This window comes from Atractosteus spatula, chromosome 10, assembly GCF_055471065.1.
Source record: "Atractosteus spatula isolate fAtrSpa1 chromosome 10, fAtrSpa1.hap1, whole genome shotgun sequence".
NCBI classification, from domain to species: domain Eukaryota; kingdom Metazoa; phylum Chordata; class Actinopteri; order Semionotiformes; family Lepisosteidae; genus Atractosteus; species Atractosteus spatula.
In genome coordinates this window covers 1,306,825-1,334,099 of record NC_142715.1, presented here as the reverse complement: position 1 = coordinate 1,334,099, position 27,275 = coordinate 1,306,825, and the positions used below count along the sequence as shown (strand labels likewise).

Here is a 27,275-nt window from a genome sequence, read left to right as displayed (position 1 = left end):
GGTACATTTGCTATTTATAATGAGGTATGTTGGCAACTATGGGTCAATTGCAACAACCTAAGTGCTCACTTTACTTGAAATTGGTGTGTATAAATGTGAACTCAAAGGCATTTGACTGAAACAAAATGTAAAGAAATGTGCAAGAACTGAGTACATTTTCATAGCACTGTAGTTACAATGAAATTCCAGCAATTGTTCATTATTGTTCATTATTTAAGCACCTACAGTAAGATGGCTTTTGCTTTCTCTAAGACAAGCCTGTGTGAGTATCCCGCAATGACATATTCACTAAATTCAAATGTGCATCAAGATGTGAAAAAAAAGAAACTGAACAATGAAAATGAAAGACTTGAAACTCTCGTGAACCTTTATGTTAAAAGAACCATGTTTTTTTTGCTATGTTGGCTAAATATTTGCTACTTCTATATTCATTTTGATTTTTTATTTATTTATTTTTTAGGACAGCACAAAAAGAAGAAAAATGTGCACATCCACATCATCTATATAAAATCATTAATGAAAGTACAGTGAAAACACGTGGATCTCCACAAGTTTACTTACTAAAGACAAAAACTGAGGATCTTAATCCGAAGGGGATGATCAGAAGGTGTACCTTTGGTAAAAATGACCCAAGGATCAGGAACAGGACAATAATGATGGTTGGAGCCACAGGCTCTGGGAAATCCACCCACATTAATTCAATAGTCAATTATATCCTGGGAGTTAAACAGGAAGACGACTTCCGGATTGAAATTATAAATGAGAGCATAAAGAGCAAATCTCAAGCTGAATCTCAGACCACAGCAGTTACTGTTTACAAAATCAACAAACAAGACAATTTTAGAGTTCTATTTTCCCTGGCTATAATTGATACTCCAGGGTTTGGAGACACTAGAGGGATTGAGCAAGACAGAATGATCACTGAAAGTTTGCGCGAGCTGTTCAAATCGCCAAAGGGTGTTCACATGATCGATGCGGTGTGCTTTGTGTCCAGGCATCACAAGCCCGTCTCACACCTACCCAGAGATATATTTTTGACTCTATCCTGTCAATATTTGGAAAGGACATCGAGAAAAACATCATGATAATTGTAACATTTGCAGATGGAAAACCTCCTGCTGTTCTTGAAGCCATAAACGCTGCAGCTATTCCTTGTATTAAAGATAAAAACCGGTTCACTTCAAATTCAACAACTCTGCCCTGTACTCTGTTTGTAACAGCAAGAAACAATCCAGTAAAGACAGCGATGATGATGATGAGAGCTTTGACGAAATGTTCTGGAAATTAGGTGAAAAAAGCATGAAAACATTTTTTGAGGCAGTGAATGAAATGGAGCCAAAGAGTTTGCAGTTAACCCAGGAGGTTCTGAAAGAGCGCAAACAGCTGCAGGCCTGTGTGGAGGGACTGCAGCCCCAGATCAATGCTGCATTAAATAAACAAGAGGAGCTCAGACGGACTTGGCAAGAATTCAAAAAAAACAGACAAGATGGAGGAAAACAAAAATTTCACTTACACAGTACCAGTATTAGTGAAGGAAAAGAAGGACACGGACCACTACTCAAATAACTGCAACCGCTGCAAAATGACTTGCCATGACGACTGTTCTTGGGCTATTGTCCTAAAGTGGTGTGATGTAATGGAGGACTCTGAATGTATAGTCTGTCCTGGAATGTGCAGTGTGGACCTGCACGTCAGAGAAAAAGCAAACTACATCCAGACAGTAAAACATGAGAAATGCACCTATCAAGAACAAAAAGCACAGTATGAGCAAGCATGCGGGGCTACAATGAATGCAGAAATGGTGTTAGCAGAATTGCAGCGTGATTTGGATGAAACCGAAAAGAAAGTCGAGATGTTTCTTCAGAAATCACATGAGTGTGTAAGCAGATTAGAAGAGATTGCGTTGAAGCCCAATCCTCTGTCTGCAACAGATTACATTGAGCTCCTGATTTCCAAGGAGATGGAGGAACATAAACCTGGATTCAAGGAGAGAATTGGAAATCTTCAGAAGAAGAAGGAACAAGCTCAAATAATTCAAAGTGTTCAGAGTCTGTGTTGTGACTGAAATCTCCCCATCTCAACTGAAGACATCTCTCCCCTAAAAGAAACCAAGCCCCACTTTTCACAGACTGATCATTAATGTGAAGCCATGCATACAGAAATGAACCTGGTTTAGTGAAGTTTAGTGTCATAGACAAGGTCAGGCTCACTGACGGTTTCTTTACCCTGGTCATTCCTTACAGTGGGGCTAATAGCGGAGTTGGGAAATATTTATTGTTCCAACTTCAACTATGTTTATTTTTTATTTCCATTTTTTTAAAATAAATTCAAACACATTATTTCCATTTTTTCCAATTTGTATTTCCTATTTTTTAATCAATTCAAACCATCACATTGTACTTATCAAGATGGAGCCAATTTTCAAAATAGATATGAATAAAAAACATTTCAAAATGCCTGAAATGAAAGCCGTGTTTTTGTGTTCATTGTGAAAGTGAAGCCTGGATGCACGACTGACTCACAAATAAGAATCAGCCCAAGAACTCGTGTAATGATGGACAGAAGCAATAAATGACACCTGAAGAAGCTCCACAGCCGACACATTAGGTCTCTTTTCTTTTCAGCACAGAATAAACCCTGTTTATAAACCTTCCCCTGTTCCTTCAAAAGCAGTAAGAATCACTGACAAGCAAGAGAAGACTTTGTGACATCAGTCGATGTAAAAATTGAATAAGGCCAGTGGTAGCTTTTGTCCCAGGTTTTTGACTGTTCTCCTACCAAAATGGCCGATGTGTCAATGTGGATCTGGGAGTTCAATTAGGACAATGGCAGTAAACTTTGCGTTGTTTTTTGTAAGCACCCATCCATTAACCGCTGGGGTTTGTTTCTCCATTTTGACTGGTCTCACTGCCTTTTCACAAAGACCAAGACAAAACTAAAGAGAGTACAAAACAAATGATTGGATAGTTTAGTTCTCATACTGTACTTCAGGGCCACGAGTATCAGAAATAAATGAGATGAGATAGAATCCACCACATTGTTTCAGAGAGACAGGTAAGATGGATTTAGGGGGAGGTGGAACACTATACTGTATATATATATAAACTGTAAGACAGACTATTCAGGTACAGGAACATCAGCAAGAGGAATCAAGTCCCTGAATCTATGTGGGTCAAACTCATTAAAAGCCAACAAATGCAGATATACATTATGATTGATTATGATTCAACAATTTTTTTTCATAATAAAACAACTCTTGTGCAAAACATTAAGCATTTGATGGGAAACTTCAACATTTCCAGCATAGACTATGAAAGACAAATAGGAATTTCAACAGCAGAAATTGAAATAAGAGACATGTTTAATGACAGATTTCATACCCATAAGCCAGTGCTTGCCTTGATCTTTTCTTTTCAGATAACCAGGATGTAGTAAGGCAAGCAGAGGTGAAAAACCTGGAGATTTAGGGTACCATCATCAGAATTAGTGTTCTTTGAGTTGAGTGCAAAATAAAAAGAAAACTACATTTCTGGAAGCAGGCTTTGAAAGAATAAGACAACATTTAAGAGATGTCAAATCTGATGTGATAGGAATGAAATCAGTGGAAAATGGATAAAGAGATTCTACTTAAAGAACACATGAATTAAGAGAATAGCACATGTGACTAAACCTTAGACCCTGTTGCAAGCACTTTCAACTGTAAGACCCAGACCATGTGTCACTGATACGCCAGGTATGAAACAGGTCCTGTGATCTGGTAGTAATCACCACACCAACCCTTGAGTGAAACTGTTCTCTGAAAACACAATCAGGCTAATGTGACAATTAACACAATGCTTAACAGCCCGAATTCAAGGTAGCGGTGAGGTTGATTTGTGTGAATTCAAATCAGGACTGCTTCGTTTTATAAAAATAGGGGATTTTATTAGGAACACAATGATACAAACAGAAAGGCTTATGGAAAGAGCTGGAGAACTGGATGGAAAGGAGATAATTAGAAAAGTGCAAGATGCTAAGATACTACAGATGCTGCCATTCAAAACAAGCAGGCGATACCGCATTATTTTGCGGTGCGCTTGACGCGGTGTACCGCAAGTTACAGTATTAATACCGTATATGCTCGCATAGTACCGCATGATACCGCAAGTAAAATAATAGTATCTGGAATTTCCGCAAGGTGGAGCTAATAAAGCTAAACCTCTCATGTTTGAGCTGTCGCCATCAAAGTCTTTACTGAAGATATTATTAATAGTATTAATAATGAATGACCTTGGACAAGCTGTAAACTCAAAGTATTGCCCTGGTCCACATTCTTTTTTTCATTGACCATCTTTGTAAAAGTAACACCACAGCATTTTGTTGATCTAATCACACATTTGTTTCCAATCATGCAAAGTACAGTCATTTTTGAGAATCGATTCACCATGCCTTTCACGTGCTCATAGAAGAGATTGATTTAGGAACATAAACATATTACTGTATGCAAAACTGTACTGTATACAGTATGTATATTTAATGTCTTTACTGTGTCCGTTTAAGTATTGAATATGTATATGGAATTTTACCACTGAAGGGAAATCTTAGTAGCTGAGCATAAAAAGAATAGGAGCATACTGTAACGCGTGTGAAGACCATAAACAATATTAATTTTGGAACATAAACATACAGTATTACAGTATGTAAACTGTATATGGCTGGTCTCGGTACTTTAAAGAAAAAATACACACCAGTATTCCATTTCTCCCTAAACATTTTAAGCATCGAAGTCTTTAACTAACATGTGAAATATCGTGTGTATAAAAAGTGGTAGTTTTAAGCTTTTCTGCAAATACGCTCGATACCGGAGTCAACAAGCATACTTTTAGAATTTGGTTAATAGGAAATATATAATGTTGAATCGCGTATCTAAAGAAATTAATTACGATATAATTATATTCATATACTGCAACACAAGAAAAGTATACGCTGCTTCACCACTCTTCATGTGACTGTTCTGGTAGTATGGTGGTTTAGGTGCTGGATTAGTAACCCCCCCCCAGGTTGGCTGTTTAAATCCAGCCAGTGCTATGACTTTTAACAAACATTTCTTTGAAAAAATAGAATAGTAATATTATGGACAATTAATATATATTTTAATTTATATTTATTAATACAATTAATATAGAAAAGCACATATTAAAATTGGGAAATTTGGTTTCAAAAGTCCTCATATCAATGATGCCTATACTGTTTTCCTCTACAGTATGCTAATCTATTGTAGTGCATTCACCCCCCTCTTAGGCTGCGCAAACGATCTTTTAGATTTTTATAGAGAAATAGAGGCTGTACAGTATGCGTTATAATATAAACATTTACTGTCAAACTTTAAATCAACAATTGATTTAAAGACGATCTGTCAAAGCACAATGAAACCTATTATTCGATTCTTTTTGGACGTCCGGTCCTGCCAGGGATTAAAAAAAAACATGGAATCGCGTATCTAAAGAAATAACAGTATACAGTAACTATGTTCATGCACAAACAGTAGCATGTTACATTATTAATTTGGGTGTCTCCTCTTGCCAGAAAGTGTTAAATTGCATTTTGAGTGCGGTTTTGGACTTTTTTTTTTAATTACATCCCATAAATAAGCTGATACTGTTTAGACTTTTAATTATTTTAAACTATTACAGCAGCACAATGTGCTTTTTCTCGAAACCTCCTAGAGTAACGAAATGTCTTGCATTGTACAGCTTTTCAGCTAAATACTGTTTATTTATCGCTTATGCCTGACATAAGAGGTGCCCGATAAAAACCGCTTGAACAGCTCTGTTGGAGGTTTCGTGAAAAAGCTACAGGAGTGCCAATCGTAATCGTTTTTATTTTTAATCGTTCAATGCAGATGGCTGGTGGCATGTTCCATAAGAGTACGGTAATTGAAATCCATTAATGCTTTTGTTGGAGTTGAAATAAAGTTGATATTTTATCTAGGGGCTGCTTGCCTGCATCTGAATAGTGACTTTTAAACTGTGAAAACATGTGTCTGTCTTTCCGTGGGGCAAAGGGAATCCGATCTGATCTGCAAGACCCTTTGGCTACAAAACTAAAAAGAAGTCTCAGTCTCTCTCTCTCTCTCTCTCTCTCTCTCTCTCTCAGGGGGCTGGTAACAAAGCATTACACAAAATCAATACTTCAACACTCCATACTCAACAATGATAATTCACCAACAGCCAGAACATGCATCTCCACATTCCCAGATATACCTCATTTCCATAGCACCACCCCTTATGCAAAACCAACATCCCTCCCCAGTTCTAGTCAATTAAGCTTCCCCCTCTTTCACTTCTTTTTCCTCACCTTCAACCTTATCACTCCCCCTTCACTCTCACCATCTGATTAAGAATGAATAAAGCATTGTATTTTTGTCTGGGTGCTGACAAATTAAGCACTCTCTCTCTCCGCTGGCGTTTGTAATCGTTTTTATTTTTAAATTAATTTTAGCAAAGTCATGTATTTTAAAAACCTTAAGATTTCTATATTTATGTCTTTATTTAGTGCTTTCATTAGTGACAAAGGATAAACTTTCTTGGAAAAATGTATTTTATGTAAACCATGTTTGCTATTAATTCATTTAGGGCTTACTGACAGAATTGCTGTTTTTTATGCATGCCAAAATATTTTGGTGCCATCTTCTCCACTTTAAAGGTACCCCTGTGCTGGAAGAATTTTACTTCGGAACGTTTGCCCAGCGTACATAGGCACATCCCAGAATTTTGACTTCACTGTGTAATGAAGAAATATTAAAGACTACTTACTGTAGCATAGATAAAAAAGCTATATCCCATGGTATAAGTATCTTATACACATCTTTTTCTGTTGTCTTTGTTGATCTCTTGAGGATCCTTCTGATATTTTGAGCTCTCGTTGAACGATAAAAGTGTCGCAGTTTGAATAATTTTTGTTGTTAGAAATTATGAAACGCTCTGTTAAAAGCAAGGGAGTTTTTCTATCTGTTATAGTAAAAGAAAATGCCCGACGAACTAGGGATTGAACAGTTTTTTAGTGCTTGTACAATCGATGGAAATGTTCAAATAAATGTGCTAAAGAAATAAAGAGTTATTTCTTTATCATATTGGCTAGCTAATGTCCCATCCTTGTTAGTTAGATCAACGGAATGCTGTGGTGGGTGTTACTTTTGTTACTTTTCAGCTTGTCCCCCCCTCCCGCTGAAGACTCGACCACTTGAAAATACCTGTGAAATCGGTTTAATTCGTCACAGCCAGCACTCCCGCAGAGAGTGATGACTTTGCTGCTTAAAATGTTTAGGGAGAAATGGAGTATTGGTGTATGACTTGCGGAGTTAAAAACTGCCAATATGTATCTATATAGCAGGTGGTGTACAGCTTTTTAGTATAGATTACACTTTTCTAAAATGTATTTGAAAAAAAAACACACACACAATAGAAGCAGGAAGCAGAAGCAGGGACAGTTGTCAGAAGAAAAGAAGGTGACTATTCGTTGTTATTAAAAATGACTTAGATTCGATCATGTTGTGATATTTAGAAATATAAAAAGTCAATTAATTGTCCATAATATTGCTATTCAAAGAAATGTTTGTAAAAGAAAAGCCACAGCCCCAGCTGGATTGAACACACAACCTGTGGGTTACTAAACTAAACAGGCACGTAAACCAGTAGGCTACTGGGGAAATCACATGATGAGAGGCGAAACAGCCCTACACAACCCTGTTGCAGTACATGACTATAATTATATCGTTATTAATTTCTTTAGATACACGATTCCATATTACATTAGCAGAAAAGCTTAAAACTACCACTTTTTTACATGCTATTTCACATGTTAAAGACTTCAATGCTTAAAATGTTTAGGGAGAAATGGAATACTGGTGTGTATTTTTTCTTTAAAGTACCGAGACCAGCCATATACTGTAATACTGTATGTTTATGTTCCAAAATTAATATCATTTATGGCCTTCACATGGGTTATGCTCCTATTCTTTTTATGCTCAGCTACTAAGATTTCCCTTCAGTGGTAAAATTCCATATAAATATTCAATACTTAAACGGGCACAGTAAAGACATTTAAATCTTTCTATGACCGACCAATGCACCACGAGTGCCTCTGTCGGTCAACCAATCACGTGTTGCGGTGTTTTGCGAAATCGCGCATCACGTTGCGCAAGGCCGTAGCCAATTACCTTCGGTACGTGTCTGTGCCGCGCACTTGAATGGCTGCATCCGTAATTCTGATACTAATACTCTTGCTACTACTACTGCTGCTGCTGCTGTCATTACTACTAATAGTGATAAAATCAGAGGACTCACAGATCTCTGGATGTTGGTCTGGACTCTAGAAAGTGGTTCCTTTCGCAAGCGACTCTGGACCTCAACACCTGTTGATGGGTCACCTTTGTCAGACACAGAAGTGTCATGAACAGTTCTTTCCGGGCCCTGTGCAGACGACACGATCCAGATTAGTGAGGAAACACGGGGGAGACAGTCATGCAGGAGACTGGTATGGAGACGGGGGCGTGTCCTTGGTGTGCAGGTGTCCAGGGGGAGTGAGTCCGGGGTGAACAATCCATGAAGAAATCCAAACGGGTAATCCAAGACAGAAGGTAGAGTCCAAGGCCAGGGGATCCATCCAGAGAATAAAACCATGAACCGGGTCGGGACCGGCGGGGCGGGGAATCAGGAACAGAAGGTTAAAACCATAACGGAGCCAGACGCAGCAGGACCTCTCACGACGCGGAATTCAATGAGGAACCAGGAGTGACGTCTGCGTCTGGCTTTTAAGGTGGAACGGAAATAGGGAACAGGTGCAGGTAATGGGAAAGAACGAGGAAGGGCTGGAGCGCCCTTAAGAGGAGGAGTAGCGATCGTGACAGAAGTGGAGCTCAAGCCCACCTACACACACACTCACACACACTGACAGATACACATCCACACACTCACACACATTATCACACACCAACAGACACACATCCAAACACTCACACACTCATAGCCAACACACAATCAGACACTCACACACTTACTCGCACACATTCACAGACACACACATAGACACTACAATTACTTTTAGACACACACAATCACAAACACACTCATACACTGACAGACACCACACACTCCTCACAAACACCACACACTCACAGACACATACATTCATAACTACAAATACACTATAAATAACACAAATACAAATACAACTAATATCACAACAGTAACACTATCGCTAAGACTTACACTATCATTATCTCTAACACTGACACAAAATACTACAACACTAATAATACTAATAATAACGGTAATGCTATCACTAAAACTAACATGACTACTAGTGTAAATAATCTAACCTTATTTCTATAATTATCACTAATATTAACAGGAATACTAGCATTAAAACAATCAGTAGCACTATCATCATGAATACTCAAATGAACACTAGTATTAATATTAAAACTACCGATTATACTCACACTAATATTAACATGAAGACAGTAATATTAGTATTAGTTGCTTTCCGTGACGTCACACCGCTCTTTGTGACGAAGGTGAGACACCTAGCCGTGAACAGTGACGTGGCGTCTGTCACCGTGGTTACCATACTGATGATTTGTAAACCGTGGAAAAATGAAATTAAACTGTTATCTACACAAATGTATCAACTTGGAATATATTTTTTAAGCTCTAGCATCCAATTCCTTAACAATCATTTGAGTAATAATAATTTAATTTCGGATTGAACATTATTAACACTAAATGCACTAAGGTAATTGTTCGATACAGGCTCTATTGACTATTTTCTAGATATTTAAAACAGGGTCAAAATGGGAAAAGAATCAGTACCCACCAATAAGTGAAGTTAATCGATTATTCTACGTTTTTTAGTTGAATTAATTGGTTGTCGGTGGATAAGTGATCAATAACTCTCCTCTCTTGCGCTCCGCGTGCCTCCCCCGGTCTCGCTCTCTGATCCCGGCGCTCTGGCTGGTGTCTGTGACGTCACAGCGCTCTTTCTGACAGAGCAGATCGCTTCTCCGCTGGAGGAGACTCCTGTCCGGAGCCCGGGGGGCTTTTCTTATAAATATAACATCTTCAAAAATAAAACTTACCGGGCTGTGAGGAGAGGCGATTCATAACAGCTGGAGAAGGAGAACGACAAACCGAGGAATGAAATTCATTAAGCAGGAAAAAAATAGTTTACTACATAGACTATTGCGTTGTATAGCTTACTCCCGTAAAGCAGAAGAGAAAGGGCACAAGCCCCTGTGATGAGCGCTTTTAAGCGTTTTACACGGCTCTCCACAGAATAGAAGCCAGGAGGATCAGACTCCTGATCCTGGAGGTTCAAGGGCATCTCCTGGTTTTATTTCCACTCGAGCTAATTTGATGATTTAATTAACTGTATAACCATTATCAGACTCTCTTTAACTGTATATTTATAAGTCTCTCCGTGAGAGACGTGTGGGAGATGCTGAATCCCAGGGCTGGTGTGGAATCACACACAGACAGGTCTTCTGTGTGATCTGAGTCCCACTGCTCAGAGCTACAGACTGGTCAACTGGTCACTATTGTAGACAAGACCATTGGTCTGTTGCTGCTGAGAATCATAATACACTGGTAAGAGTGGCAATACTGCTGTTCATTAAATAAGTAAAAATAATATAAGAAATAATCACATATTGCTCAATTGTCAGTCAAACACTTATGACAGAGGATTGGAGCCTGACTTACAGTAAAGACAATGAATCAGGACAGTAATACTGAAGGGCTGGAGGGCCTGGAAAGGGTTAATAGAAGCTTCTTGCTTCTGACCTGGAACAGAGCCCACAGCAGCCAGATGAGTGACCCCTGAGCCCAGTTCACAGAGAGGAGAACCAGGAGCTCTTTTCTGTCTCTTAGAGGCTGTGAGGAAGGTGAAAAGGGGGAGATGTGACCTGAGTCCAGGCTGTTCTGTCTGATATTATTCATGTAGCAGCACTGATTTTCTGAATGTCCTCTGGTTCTGGATTGTCAGGACAGAAAAGTATGAAGATGAGCTTCTGTCTGTTCAGGAGGTAGGAGTTTGGGTAAAGTACTGAGGGACCCAGAGTTCTGAGTGTGAGTCTGAGCTGTGAATCTGACTGAGAAGAGGATTTTTTTTTATTCTACCTCAGAGAATTTTTATCCTTTGTCATGTGATGTTACATCCCCTTCAGATACTCTGCACAGACTGACAGAGTGAGAGAAGAGGAGTGAGATAGACAGATAAGAGCATGCACAGCGAGAGAGACAGGAAGGGGGAGAGAGAGGAGAAGGAGCAGAAAGACAGTGCAGGTGTTCAACCACACTGTGACCACAGGAGACAGGAGCCTTTTCTCAGCTGCTGAGGAGCTCAGGGTTCATGGCCACTCTGGCAGCAGTCAGGTCTGAGAGCTTCTCCTCATACTGACACTGGAGCTCTGAGAGTCAGCCTCCATTCTGACAGGAACAGCCCCTCCTGTTCAGCCCTGAGAGACACACTGAGAGAGCTGTGTAGGGAGGGGAGAACACTGAGGGTCACCCTGTACAGCACTAGAGCTCTGAACACCAGGCTCTCCTGTGTCTCCCTGTGCAGCACTGGAGCTCTGAACACTGGACTCCCTGTGTGTCTCCCTGTACAGCTCAGCTCTCAGCTCTCAGTCATCACACTGACACCCACAGCCTCACAGTACGGCCTGGCTTCCTGTGCTGGAAAAGCTCAGAGGAGCACAAACCACAGACTCACTGCAGTCTGACCTGCAGTTCCAGTAAAGCTCTGACGACAGGCCCATTTCCTAAGAACAGGGGAGTGAAGAGATAGTGCAGTTTTACTGAAGATAATATGTCCCTCTGTAAAATTATGTTGTCATGTCATTATATGAAAATATTTCATCCTGGCCTAAGGGATTGATGGCTTAAATCACAGCTGTTCTGCTGTATTAACAAGGACTGAATATTTCTAGTTAATCATTTTGTTGTTTTTTAATACTTTAATACTGCTTCTGCAGTTATTATGGTGAATCTGCAACAAATACTACTGCTGCTATTACTACTACTACTGCTAACACTGCTACTGTTACTTCAGCTACTACTGCTACTACACCTATGACAGCTACTACTGGTGCTATTACCAATGCTACTAAAGCTACTAGTACTACTGTGGCTACTGCTGCAGGTACTACTGTAACTTCTACTACTGCTGTCAGTGCTATTACTGCTACTACTATTAATAAGGAGGAGGTGAGCTGTGTTCTCACTGCTCAGCCTGGGTGTATTAACAAGGACTGTTTTTCTCATTTTGTTGTTTCTCTGACTTTTGAAACTGACTCCTGCTCTTCTGCCCCTGCTGCTGCAGTAATTATAGCGAAGCTGCAACACAACTCTACTAAATTGTTGAACTAAAGAGTTTAAATACAGCATAACTACTAATACTACTACTGTTACTACTGCTAATGCTTCTGCTATTACTACAGCTACTACAGCTACTACTACTGCTGCCACTGATACAACAGCAACTGATAAACTTTAACTGCTACTCCTACTGCAATTACTAATGTTACTAAAGCTTCTACTACTACTATTATTACGGCTGCAAGTAGGACTCTTACTGCTACTAATACTGCTGCGAGTAACACTACTGCTACTACCACTACTAATAATAAGGAGGTCAGTGAGCTGTGTCCTCACTGTGTTCAGCCTGTGGGTGTTTCAGGGTATCAGTATCAGTTCAGCTCCACTGTGCTGTTACAGAGTCTCATTCAAAAAGTCAGCTCCACAGAGAGAGAGACACTGGAACCACAGCTGGAGGGGCTGGAACATCTGTGTGGACTGGAGCTGCTCAGGGACAGACTCAGGGTCTGAGGGACTTAACTGGAAGAGCTGCTGTCCACCTGGCTCAGTACAGAGGGGACAGTCACTGCTGGGCTTTTCGTTCTTTTTTATTTAAAAAATTTTATTTATTTAAATTATCTGTTCATAGCCACAAGACAGCCAGTTCTTATTCAGTCCACCTTGTCTCTGTATTCCTGTGCTTACCTGAGTGACCTCACTGCCATCTTGAGGACAAGCTCTCCTCACACTGTCCTTGACCAGGACCAGAAGACTCACTGCAGGACACCATTCACTGGACACTGCCTAACACAGACAGCAAGAGACACAGGACTATATTCAGGACACCAGTCACTGGAAACTGCCAGACACAGACAGCAAGAATCACAGGACCATATATACATAATTGATTCTGATTTACAATTATAGTACTTGTCTACAACTGCAAAGATTTTTCAGTGTTAATATCTGAGCTCTTCCTGCCCCTGTAGCACCTGCAGCCCTGCTGTCTGTATCTGTATCTGTGTTTCCTCCAGTGAGACACAGAGCTGCTCCTGTCTCTCCTCTCCTCTACACTGCTGGGAGTGTCTTCAGGGAGAGGAAACAGTGATGTGTCTCTGATATATATGGAGAAGACTGCAAGGGCCCTGTCTGATTGGCGTCCCGCCTGTGTGAGATGTTCCTGTTATCAGTCCGAAAAGGCAGTGCTGTGTGTGATTGGCGGGGCGGGGGGCTGTGTTGTTACTGGGGGTCCGGGGTGCGGAGCAGCAGCTCAGTTGCCCTGTGGGCTCAGGGGTGAAGACAGGGGTCTCAGCTGCATTCTGTCCTGACGACAACAGAGAGCTGCCTGTCCATCTTCTCTCCTGCTAGTAAGTGTTCCACTATTATTTGACCTCTGAGCTTGGTCAGAAGGAGGCACTGATTCTGTTTCAGACAGGCAGTCAGGATGAGGATCTCCAGAGGTTGTGTCATAGGTGGTTGGTGTTCCATTTTTTTAGGATACATTTGATGTATTACTGTCTGTGTGCTTTTGGGTAAAGCCTCTTAAATTATTGAAGTAAAATTAAATAGAGAATCAGGGTGAACGTCCACATTATTTGAAACAGTGACAGTAGATAAGGCAGATGTTGCTTTTATATATGTTCCAAGACATAATTTGTTTATTTCCATTTTGATTTTCTGAGTGTGACAATTTTCTAAAAGTCATTTTAGAGACACAAAACAAATACAAAAAGAATCAGAAGAGCTCAAAATAATAATAGAATATTGCTAGTTTTACGAAATTCTGATGTTCTACTCGCTATTCTTTCAATTATGGATACTGCTACAGTTAATGCGGAATTTGATCTTTGTGTAGAGTTCTGGGTTTAAATTAAGGCAGACAATGATTTAATATATTCAAATGTGTACAGTTTCAGTAAATTGTCTGTGAAATGATTGGTGTTTTGCAGCTCTAGAAGAACTCAGGTGTTAAATTCCATCTGCACTACTTAAAGATAATACAAATTTAACTTAATAGCAGGATATCAAAATATTGCACAACATGCAACTATACATTTTATATTAACAATGTATTTCATTTAACTGTATGTGTTATATATATAAAATAAAAATTCATCATTGCTTTATTGTGTTCTAGCCCTTTGCTCTTTTTACAGTATTTTGTAGCTATTGCTGATAATACTAATTATATATAATTAGCAAAAATATATATGAACCAAATGTATATCAGTAATTATAACATTGTTTTTATTACTATTAGCAGCTTTCTAGACATAGTATTTCTTCTTTAAAACAAAAGAGAACAGGCTACAGAGCATTTACTGTAATGCCTGGAATGGGGAAATAACATACAATTTATTAATGTAAGAATTTTCACTCATAAAATATCTCAACATTTTTTATTACAGCATAAGTGCAAACTCAATTCTAAGAATCACTCTTTATTTTAAAATTCAAGAAATGCATTAAGTTTTATACCATTCAATTTATGGTGCTTTTACATTTAATTATTGTTTCAGTTTAGCTACTCTTTCGATTATAAAATTAGCTATAGTGTTAAAAGGCAGACAGATACCATTGTTTGCATTTTAAAGTAAAATCTCAATGTTACGGTCACAGTTTCAGAAAACCAGACCTTGTAGTAAAGATTTAAAGGTCAAAATCCACTGATAGATTTGTATGTGATGTCTGTAGAAATGCACTACATGTAAAATATGGTAAACCCCAGAGTAAATTTATAAGCATTAATGATAAATTAACATAGGAGGCAAAGCAGTAAAAGGATAACAGATCATGTCAAATTTTGACATTTCGTTCTTACTATATTCATGTCATGGTGTCAACTATTGCCATTAAAAAAAAAACTACCTCCTCTTAGTTTTAAATGTGTTGCAGGCAGCCTCAGGTTTGTGTGTTATTGTTAGTTGTGAAGAAATTGTCTAAGTCTCAATGCTTTTGAAGTTCTTATATACTTGTATAAGATGTACTTAAAGTATTTTCTGTTCAAGACTAAAGAGATTCAGCGTATTTAGGTTGTCAGTGAACAATATTCCTTAAGACAGAGATTCAGTTCCTTCAGCATGTCAGTGTGAGACACTCCCTTCAGATTAAAGAGACTCAGTTCCCTTATCCTGTCAGTGTAGGAAAAAGTCACAGTCAAGATATATTATCAGCGAAAGAGAAAACAATGAGAAACAGACACTGACAAGACCTGATAGATCCAGCTATCCAGAGAGGACAGGGTCAGTGACCATAGCCTGGACATAGAAACTGGACACAGGCAGACCTCACTGTCCAGACAGGACAAACTCAGAGACCACAAACTGGATGTAGAAATTGGACACATACAGTTCAGATAGAACAGGCTCAGTGACCACAGTCTTTCCATAGACACTGGACACAAACAGACATGGCTGTGCAGAGAGGACAGGCTCAGTGACAACAGCCTGGCCATAGAGACTGGACAGAGACAGACCTGGCTGTGCAGAGAAGACAGGCTCATTGACCACAGTCTGGCCTCAGAAACTAGACACAGAGAGACATGACTATCCAGAGAGGACAGGCTCAGTGACCACAGCCTGGACATAGAAACTGGACACAGACAAACCAGAATGTCCAGACAGGACAAACTCAGTGACCACAGCATGGACATAGAAACTGGACACAGAGAGATGTGACTGCCCGGAGAGGACAGGCTCAGTGACCACAGCCTGGCCATTGAAATTGGAATCAAACAGACATGGCTGTCCAAAGAGGACAGGCACAGTACAGATGCAGGCATTCAAAATGCATGGTACAACCCCGTACTGCGCTAAAGTACTCACAGTTACCCACAGTACGTGCCTTGGGTGGCCAAAATGACCGACAAGGGCACTTGTGGTGCATTGGTTGTTTGTGAAATGATTTAATCATTTAATCTCTTTACTGTGCATGTTTGAATCTGCTTAGTATTGAATATTTATATGGAATTTTACAACTAAAGGGACATTTTCATAGCTGAGCATAAAAAGAGGAGGAGCATAACGCATCTGAAGGTCATAAACAATTTTAATTTATGAACATGAACATATTATAAAAACTGGATATACTGTAGCTGGTTTTGGTAGTTTAAATAAAAAATACACACCAGCATTCCACTTTCTTCCTAAACATTTTAAGCATCAAAGTCTTTTATTCATTTATATACTGTGGTTATTTTGGAAATGTTTTTACGTGTTCCTTCTGACTATACAGATGCAGACATTCAAAATGCACGGTACAAACCCATACCACGGGCATCTACGCGTGCGCCACCGTGCCATACCACAGTACGTGATTGGCTGGAAAAAATGACACACAGGGGCACTCGTGGTGCATTGGGTGGTAGTGAAAAGATTTAATCATTTAATCTCTTTACTGTGCACATTTTAATCCGCTTAGTATTGAATATTTATATGGAATTTTACCACTAAAGGGACATTTTAGTAGCTGAGCATAAAAAGAATAGGAGCATAATGCATCTGAAGGTCATAAACGATATTAATTTATTAACATAAACATACAACTGTATGTAAACTGTACTGTATATGATTGGTCTAGGTATTTTTAAGAAAAAATACACACCAGTATTCCATTTCTCCCTAAACATTTTAAGCATTAAAGTCTTACGGTACATGTGGTTATTTTGAAACTTTTTTACCTGCTCCTTCTGACCATATTACTGTACGTTTATATACTTCATGAAAAATTGATCGTTTTAACCTTTTCTGCAAATACGCTCGTTATCGGAATAAACAAAAGCATACTTTTAGAACTGGATTAATAGAGAATATAATATGGATTTGCGTATCTAAATCAATTAATAATGGTATAACTATATTTCTATATGGATATGTGTATTGCTGTTTTGGTATGTGTCAGGTGGCGTGACAGCTTAAGTGACTGATTTATAAGCGTGAGGTCAGGTGTTCAAATCCAGCAGTTGCTATGAGGTTTCATTTAACAAATAAACATTTCTTTGAAAAACTAAAATAGCAAATACTATAGACACTACAGTATATTGACATTTTTTATATTTCTACATATCACAACATGTTTGTACTGTATGTACACAGTGGTACCGCAGGTTGTAGGGCGTAAATCCACGTGAGCCCGAAAACCCTACATTAATGTTGTGCATTCGCCTGGCGCTGTGCGGTTTTCATCTCTCTCTCTTTCTCTGGGAGTGCTGGCTGTGCCGAATTAAACCGGTTTCACAGGTATTTTCAAAGTAGAATAGGACAAGTCTTCCAGCGAAAGACACTCCACCTTCCCCCACGGACACATGTTTTCTTAGAAAAACAGATTCACAGCGCTAAGCTGTTTCAGTCTTCTGTGTAAAAAAAAATTGGTTTGAACACCATGAGGGCTGTTTTTAATAAGCTTTTTAATAATAATTTTATGTACAGGCTGTGAAAAGTTTCACAAGTAGAGGTTTTTAAAATTAGTCTGGGCAAACGATTATTTTAGTTCTTAATAAATAAATAAAAAACAAGATATAATGATGTGTTCCTACTTAGGCATTGCACGACTTTAAAAGCTATAAAAACAGGTTTCGATAGTTAATAACCACTTTTTATGCACGATAAATGGGTGATTTTTCTTCCTCGTGATCAGCTTAGAATCTCTGTCTACGCTGGAAGGTTTTTACTTCTTAATTAAACGTTTAAAATACACGAATTTCATAAAAACAACACACGTTTCGAATAGAAAAAAATCATATTCTGTTGTCTTCCTGGTATTTAGAACAGATCAGCAGGTCTTTTTTCCCCAATCAGAGGCTTTGAAAACAGCGTGTTGCCCGCATTGGAAAGGAGAAAGCGCGGAGCTCAGTAATGCACAATGGCTTTAAAGCACCAATTGCGTTCATAACTTAGTGTTTAAAATAAAACAACATTAATCATTTTCTTTTACTTCTACAAATGCAGCCATTCAAAACAAGCGGGGTATGCTGCGGTATAACTCGGTGGGTGTGTAGCAGTATACCAAATTATACCGTATGCAAATTGGATTATGTTAATAGCATCTGGAATCACCTTGTAAAACCGTCAGGTGGAGCTCATAAAGCTTAACCTCTCCTGTACAGCATTTGAGCTGTCACCAGAAAACATCCAGTTTCAAATCCTGATCACTGCTGAGGGACAATCTTTATTCAACTAAGAATTTAAGTTGTATACTCTTTAGACTTTTAAATTTAAACTGTGTATTACAGCATGTTAATCATTTAACATTAAAAAGTCAGTATATTTTATAAAAGCAAGATTGCTCAGTTGGACAAAAGTACACAACCTACCACCTTTATCATAAATATTTTAATTATGCAGAAATATTTTATGCATCAAAGTCTTTACAGAAGATATCACTAATAGTAATTTAGGAACATAAACATATTACTGTATGTAAACTGTACTGTATATGGCTGGTCTTGGTAATTTAAAGAAAAAATACACGCCAGTATTCCATTTCACCCTAAACATTTTAAGCATCAAAGTTTTATAAAACGGTCCCCAAATATGTGATTGCTGTATAGAATTAATTTTAATTTTTAAAATTTATTTAACATGAAAATTAAGCTGTTTACGTTCCTCCACCTGAGAATATAGTCCCTCGTTGCTAAGCAACGCAGAAACCCAGTCAGAAGTAACTAGCAAAGAGAGGACATTAGCTAGCCAATATGATAAAGGAATAAATGACTTTTTTGTTTATTTCTTTAGTACATTTATTTGAAGATTTCCATCGATTGTACAAGCACTGAAAAACTGTCCAATCCCTACTCCGTCAGGCATTTTCTTTTACTATAACAGACATAAAAGCTCCCTTGCTTTTAACCGAGCGTTTCATAATTTCTAAGAATGAAAATGATTTAAACTATGCGACAAGTATCATTCAACGAGAGCTCAAAATATCACAAGGATCCTCAAGCGCGCAACAAAGACAGCAGAAAAAGATATCAGATACATGAGAATCCAAGCTTTTTTATCTACGCTACGAAGTACTGTAGTCTTTAAACTTTCTGTATCACACAGTGAAGTCAAAATTCCTGGGTGTGTGTATATGAGAGAATATAGCACTTCTTCGAATGTGTGTCAGCCAATCAGATTTCAGGACCGGAATTATCAGTTTTATAATAGGGAATATAGTATGGAATCACGTATCTAAAGAAATTACTAATGATATTAATTTAAGGATCTAAATATCTAAAAATATGTATCTATATAGCAGGTAGTTTTACTGTATTCCACTTTTTTTGTAAACACAGAAAAATAGATTCACAACGCGAAGCTGTGTCACTCTTCTGTGTAAAAACACGGTTTGAACACCCTGTTTTTAATAAGCTGCTGAGTAAAGAATAGAAATGTTCCTGCTGTTAGTCTTTGCCGAAGATATCACTAGTAGTATTAATAATGAATGACCTTGGACAAGCTGTAAACTCAAAGTATTACCCTGGTCCACATTCTTTGTAACCATCTTTGTAAACAAAAAGACTTTATTTTTTCATTGACAAAAAGTAACACCACAGCATTTAGTTGATCTGATCACACATTCGTTTCAAATCAAAGACAAAGCATCAAAGCCAAAATAATAAACCAATCAAAAATAAATGTGGTTATTTCGGAAATGTTTTTACGTGCTCCTTCTGAGCATGTTACTGTTTACAGTTACTGACCATATTAAGTTTAAATGCTTAATGCCATTTTTTTTACCATGCACAAATATTCTTATGTCCATATCTTCGCAAGGGAATCAGTGCAAATTGTAATACTAATTAAAAGACCACCTCCACCCCCTCTATATTCTCAGTGTAGAATAGGCTAACCTTCTAATGAAAGACAGTCCGCCCTCCCCCACGGACAGGAAAAGTGCCCACAGGCACAGAAGGAGCACGTAAAAACATTTCCAAAATAACCACATGTAAGACTTTGATGCTTAAAATGTTTAGGGAGAAATGGAATACTGGTGTGTATTTTTTCTTTAAACTACCAAGACCAGCAATATACAGTACAGTTTACATAATATGTTTATGTTCCAAAATTAATATCGTTTATGAGCATGTGAAAGGCACAGTGAATCAGAGAATCTCAAGACTTTGTATGATTGGAAACGAATACGTGATTGGATAAACTAAATGCGGTGGTGTTTGTGAATGAAAAAATAAAGTATTTTTGTTTACAAAGATGGTTACAAAGAATGTGGACCAGGGTAATACTTTGAGTTTACAGCTTGTCCAAGGTCATTCATTATTAATACTATTAGTAATATGATGAAGGTGGAAGGTTGTGTACTTTTGTCCAACTGAGCAATCTTGCTTTCATAAAATATACCAACTTTTTAATGTATAATGATGAACATGCTGTAATACACAGTTTAAATTTAAAAGTCTAAAGAGTATACAACTTAAATGAATAAAGATTGTCCCTCAGCAGTGATCGGGATTCGAAATGGATGTTTTCTGGTGACAGCTCAAATGCTGTACAGGAGAGGTTAAGCTTTATTAGCTCCACCTGCCAGTTTTACAAGGTGATTCCAGATACTATTAACATAATCTAATTTGCATATGGTATGATGCGGTATACTGCTACACGCCCACCGAGTTATACCGCAGCATACCCCGCTGCATCTGTACTAAGTTTATATACTTTGTAAAAAGTTATAATGTTTTAACCTTTTCTGCGAATGCTTACGCTCGTTATCACAGTAAAAAAAACGCATACTTTTTAGAGTTTGATTAATAGGTAATATAATATGGAATCACATATCTAAAGAAATTGATAATGATATAATTATATTCATATACTCTGATTTATCATTTATACAGTATGCTTATTCCACAGACATTTTCATTGTCGATAACGATGCGGGGAGAGCATGTAGATTCCAAACCACTGTACAGCAGCAGAAGTGAGCAATTAACTGCTCGGAAACTAATGTGTTCCCAAAAACATATGCTGCACAATTATCTCAACATTTGCAAACATTCCTGATACGTAACCATGTTATGTATCCTGCATTGTACTATTTTATGCCGTGACAGGAGAATACACACTGTAATAATTATTGTTGTTGCTGGGCTTCGAGCATTGAGTTGCCTACTTACTTCTTCGACTAGCTTGCAGAGAAAGTCATTGCCCTGCTTTTTGTCTATCACTTAATAACAAGGTCAATGTAGAACATGTTATTTATTACTGTGTATTTATTTTTGGGCTTTACATTTACGTTTATAACAGAGAGTCCCCATTACCCCCATTTTGATTAAAATCGCAAACACGTGTTAATTAAATACTTTTATTGATTCACAATCTGCCAATGCAAGACACTACAAAAGCATCTGTGAAATCACATTCATGAATGTCCTCCACTGCGCTCAACAATCTTAGGAAGAACATGAAAGAGTCTGTCAATAAAATTGTTGCAACTTTGTTCTGTCAGTTCTTCCTCCCAGAACTTGTAAATCTCATTGATCAGTTCTCACTTTTTGCTAGGTTTTGCCTTTTTCCAAATATAGTCTTTCAGAGAATGCCATACCATCTCTATTGGATTCAGCTGGAGTTTTCACCCAGTTTACTCCCTCTGCGTTAAGCCTCACCTTTGCTGCTGTGTGTTTCGGATCGTTGTCCTGAAAGAAACAATGCCTTGATCCAAAGTGCTCCCTTTGTCTGCTTTCCCCTTTTAATGTCGTCTCACTGTGCTTTCACAAACAAAGACGTCCATGGAAGAAAAATGCTGTACAATGTCTCTTGTTGACTTCCCATTTCTTTTCATCTTCATTATTTGGTGTGAGAGAGTCTTCTTGATTTTGGCCATAGTCCATCTCTTTACCAAAGCTATAGTGTAGTAAGTTGTCTGTCCCGACAATCGTACAGATAAATGTCTACTATACTGATGAGCTAATATCTAGGAAATGTTTCTTTACTTGAATCGAACACAATATAAAATACTGAAAATTAACACAATACGCCAGGAAATGAGATAGACGCATTAGAAAGTTAATGCAATTCTTTTGAAAAGCCAGGAGTGATTTTCTCTCCCAGCCTCAGCGGCAGACAGCAGATAATTGTTTTCTTCCCTGATACGCTGAGCTGTCTGCTGCTATTGAAAAGCCGGCCATGATTTTTTAGCAGCAGACAGATAAGGCAAAAACTATGCCTAACATTTAGGCTGCAATTGAATTGGGGATCTTTGTGTACGCTGAAAGTTGTTTTACTATAAGTAATCAATAATATTAAATTTAGCACTGTAATAAATTGTTGCACTTTTCCCTGCATCTTTTAAGATATATATTTTCATTGTTCAAATATACATTAAATCAGAAAATAAGTTAAATACAAAATTAAAGAAAAAATAGGGTAAAATGTAATTCAAAATATTTTGCTAACAATGTAAAATGTTCTTAAAAAATAAAATGTATTAACTAAGGCATAGGATGGCACAGTTGTTAGCATGCTTTTTGCATTTTTTTTCATAAATACAATAATAGTACCAGATGTCTCAGTGGGTTTCAAAATTAAATTTTGCATGCAAACCTGTGAATTAGAAAGATAACTAAGCTATGCAGCCATTTCTAATGGTGGTAATGTGGTTAGTGTTGCTATCTTGCAGCACTGGGGCCCTAGGTTCAATTCCTGCCGTCCTGTGTGTGTGGAGTTTGCATTCTCTCTCTGATTTCCGTGGGTTTTCTCCATACATGTGATATGATTTCCTCTTGCAGTCCAAAACATACTGGTAGGTTAATTGGCTTATGGGAAAACTGGCCCTGGTGTGTGTGTGTTTGTGTCTGTTTGTCTGTCTTGTAATGGTCAGGTGCTATGTCCAGGGTGTATTCTGCCTTGCATCCGTTGCTTGCTGGGATAGGATCCAAATAGATTAGAAAATGGATGAAAGTAAAGGCACTGTGTGGATGGAACTATACACAGTGTTAGAAACCAACTATGAGATGGCAGAATCTCACTGAGGATAAATAATTTTATAGTGCTGGCTTAAGGAAACAGCCTTTCCACCTCTCTTTCACATCAGTATCCATACCTAGTTAGGTATTTTAACAAATTGCCTCTAAATATAAACATCTTAAGATCCTGGCTCTGTGGATCAGCATCAGCTATGTTTGGCCATTCCTTCAATTCATGTGCATCCAACACACAGTTCAATACTAGCAACTACACAAAATCTAAAATACAATCCTCATTTCAGTATCTATGTAAACATACAGTCTGTTAACTTCATCATCTTCCTCTGCAGTCTATAACATCTCCCATCATTTTGTCAAAACTATGCCTAAAATCATTAGGAAGTGTTCTTGTTATCAGTGTATTCCTCAACTTTCCCCAAATTATCTTTTTCCTAACAACATCTCTAGTCTTACTTCGTGCAATAACTCAGCCAACACTTAAATCCCCAAAAGCTGCTTGTGTTAATTTGTTTAAATCACAAATATCATACAGTATGCAAATACTGGCCATGTAGTACTCTGCATTGAGGAATAATAGTTTCTTTTAAAGGGAATTGGAGAAACTAGGAATTAATAAATGCACATCCTGTTCACTGGGGTAATTAAATCCACACTGAGTAATAGATAGATAGATAGATAATACTTTATTAATCCCGTAGGGAAATTGATGTGTTACAGCAGTCCAGCCCAAGACAAGCAAAACAGACATCAGAATAGTTATAAAACAAAAGAGAACAAAATAAATAAAAATAAATAAATACATAGGTGTGTGCAAAATGTGCTGATCATAGTCACTGTAAAAACAATAAAATATGTGCAAAATGTGCATAGGTTTATACAGACTGATTGTCCAAAAAGTACAATGGAGCAACATGCTGTCCATAGACGAGCAAATGAAGGGCTAACAGTCCGAGCCTAGGGCAGTGTTATATACCCTGACAGCCGCCGGGAGGAAAGACCTGCGGAAACGTTCCCTTGAACACCGTAGCTGGAGCACTCTATTGCTAAATATCCCCAGCACAGTGCCAGCCTTCTTGATGAGTTTATTGAGCCTATTTGCATCTTTTGTCATGATGCTGCTGCCCCAGCACACAACAGCGTAGAAGATGGCCGCCGCCACCACTGATTCATAAAAAATGTGTAGCAGTGTTCCCCGCACACCAAAGGACCTGAGTCTCCTAAGAAAATAGAGTTGGCTCTGACCTTTCTTGTACAGGGCGTCAGTGTTACCAGACCACTCCAGCTTATCATCCAGGTGTACCCCTAAGTACTTGTAGGAATGTACGCCCTCTATGTCCTCACCCTGGATGGAAACAGGGTTCAGCGGAGACTTATTCCTTCGAAAGTCGAAGATCATTTCTTTGGTCTTGCTGGTGTTAAGCTGGAGATGGTTAAGATGACACCACTCCACAAAATTGGTAATCAATTGGTAATCTCCAATATGTTCAGAATTTGACAGCCAGAATCCTGTTTTGCTTTGAAATGCTACTTTTAAAGGTGCTATACAAAATAAAGTAATATATTTGTCATATATTTACAGTAATTTAAAGTATATATTTAAAGTAATAAATTAACAGTATATGTAAATGTTTTATGATATGTCTTTGTTATAAAATATCTGTGATATGTCTGTAGATTGTATCTTTTTTTTATTTTTTGTTTTGTTTCTTGTTAATTTTATAAAAGAGAGTATAATAGAGAGTCCCCATTTACCCCATCTTGATTAAAATCACAAACGTGTGTTTCATAAAATGCTTTTATTTAGTCACAATCAGACAATGCACGACAGAACTCACATTCCTGAATGTCCCCCCTCCGTTAATCAACAATCTTAGGAAGAACACGAAACAGCCTGTTAATAAAATTGTTGCAACTTTGTTCTGTCAGTTCTTCCTCCCAGAACTTGTAAATCGGATTGATCACTTCTTGCTTTGTGCTGGGTTTAGCCGTTTTCTGAATGCCATTTCAGGGAATGCCATACCATCTCTATTGGATTTAAATTTGGGGATTCAGCTGGAGTTTTCACCCAGTTCACTCCAGTTATTAACAGCTCACCCATTTAATAACCACTTTTTATGCGCGAAAAACAGGTGATCTTTCTTCCTCGTGATCAGCTTAGAATCTTTGCGTACGCTGTACGTTTTTTTCTTCTTAATTAAACATTTAAAATATATGAATTTCATAAAGACAACACACATTTCGAACACAAAAAATAATATTATGTTCTCTTCCTGGTATGTAGAACAGATCAGCAGGTCTTCTTTCCGAATTGCTTTTTTCCATTATATTTATCATATTGGCTAGCTAATGTCCTCTCTTTGCTAGCTAATGTTACTTGTGGCTGTGTTTCCGCGTTCCGTAGAAGCACACATATCCATAGAAAGTGTATTATACTACTATTCGAGCTACAGTACATGAATATAATTATATCGTTGTTAATTTCTTTAGATACGCAATTACATATTATATTCCCTATTAATCAAATTCTAAAACTATGCTTTTGTGTTCTCCGATAATGAGCGTATTCACAGAAAAGGTTAAAACATTATGACTTTTCACAAAGTATATAAACTTAATATGCTCAGAAGGAGCACATAAAAACATTTCCGAATATTTTTTCTTTAAACTACCAATACCAGCCATATACAGTTTACATTATATTTTTATGTTCCTAAATTAATATTGTTTATGGTGGTTTATCGTGGTGTTACTTTTTGTCAATGAAAAAATAAAGTCTTTTCGTTTACAAAGACAGTTACAAAGAAAGTGGACCACTGTAATACTTTGAGCTTACAGCATGTCCAAGGTCATTCATTATTAAACCTATTAGTAATATCTTCCTTAAAGACTTTGATGCATAAAATATTTCTGCATAATTAAAATATTTATGATAAAGGTGGTAGGTTGTGTACTTTTGTCCAACTGAGCAATCTTGCTTTTATAAAATATACCAACTTTTTAATGTTTAATGATTAACATGCTGTAATACACAGTTTAAAATTATTAAAAGTCTAAAGAGCAAACAACTTAAATTCTTAATTGGAAAAAGACTGTCCTTAAGCAGTGACCAGGATTTGAAACCATGTGTTTTCTGGTGACAGCTCAACTGCTGTACATGAGAGGTTAAGTTTTATTAGCGCAACCTCATGGTTATTCCTGATACTATTATCATAACTGTGGTATTGTATGGTTTGACGCGATATGATGCGTTGTGATGCGAAATGCCCACCATGTTTTACCGCAGCATACCCCCCTCGTTTTGAATGGCTGCATCTGTATATCAATGTAATATAGTTGGAACGAGCACATATAAAATCTTTTTCAAATAAATAGAGTAAGTGATTGAGTTAAAGACTTTGATGCATGAATGCATGTTTATGAAGAAGGTGGAATACTGTTGTGTATTTTTTTTAGGTACCACTACTAGCCATATACAGTTTGTGTATAATATTTATATTCCTAAATTAATATAGTTTTTGATGTTCAGAGACATTATGCTCATGTTGTTTTTATGCTCAGCTGCCAAAAGTTTTCTTTAGTTGTAAAATTCCATATTAATATTCCATATTAAGCACATTTAAACATGCACAGTAGAGAGATTAAATAAAGCAATCGTTTCACTAACAACTAATGCACCATTAGTGCCACCTGTCAATCACCTTTAACAGCGAATCACGTGCTGCGGCAACCTGCTGCCCCACTCCCGCATAACAGGGTTTTACCGCGCATTCTGAATGGCTACATCTGTATATTCATTGTTCCAATTTAGTTGTGCAACTTTTATCCAACCAGTCCTTTGTTACAGTATCTTTACAAACCATGCATATTTTTCCTGCTAAATGAATTTACTAAACCTCCTTTTACTATATAACACTATAAATGTCTCACGTTGCCTTCAAGTGTTCATGACAGCAGGAGGCTAGCAGCTCTGGAGTGATACCAGTGCCTATTGGTATCAGCATCATCTCCTGTATTGTTGG

The 27,275-nt window shown here is 37.8% G+C and overlaps 1 pseudogene; it reads left to right on the top strand.

Moving 5' to 3' along the window:
* The first annotated feature begins 596 nt into the window (after positions 1-596).
* LOC148824453 (uncharacterized) lies at positions 597-27,029 on the top strand (annotated as a pseudogene).
* Positions 27,030-27,275: the final 246 nt, after the last annotated feature.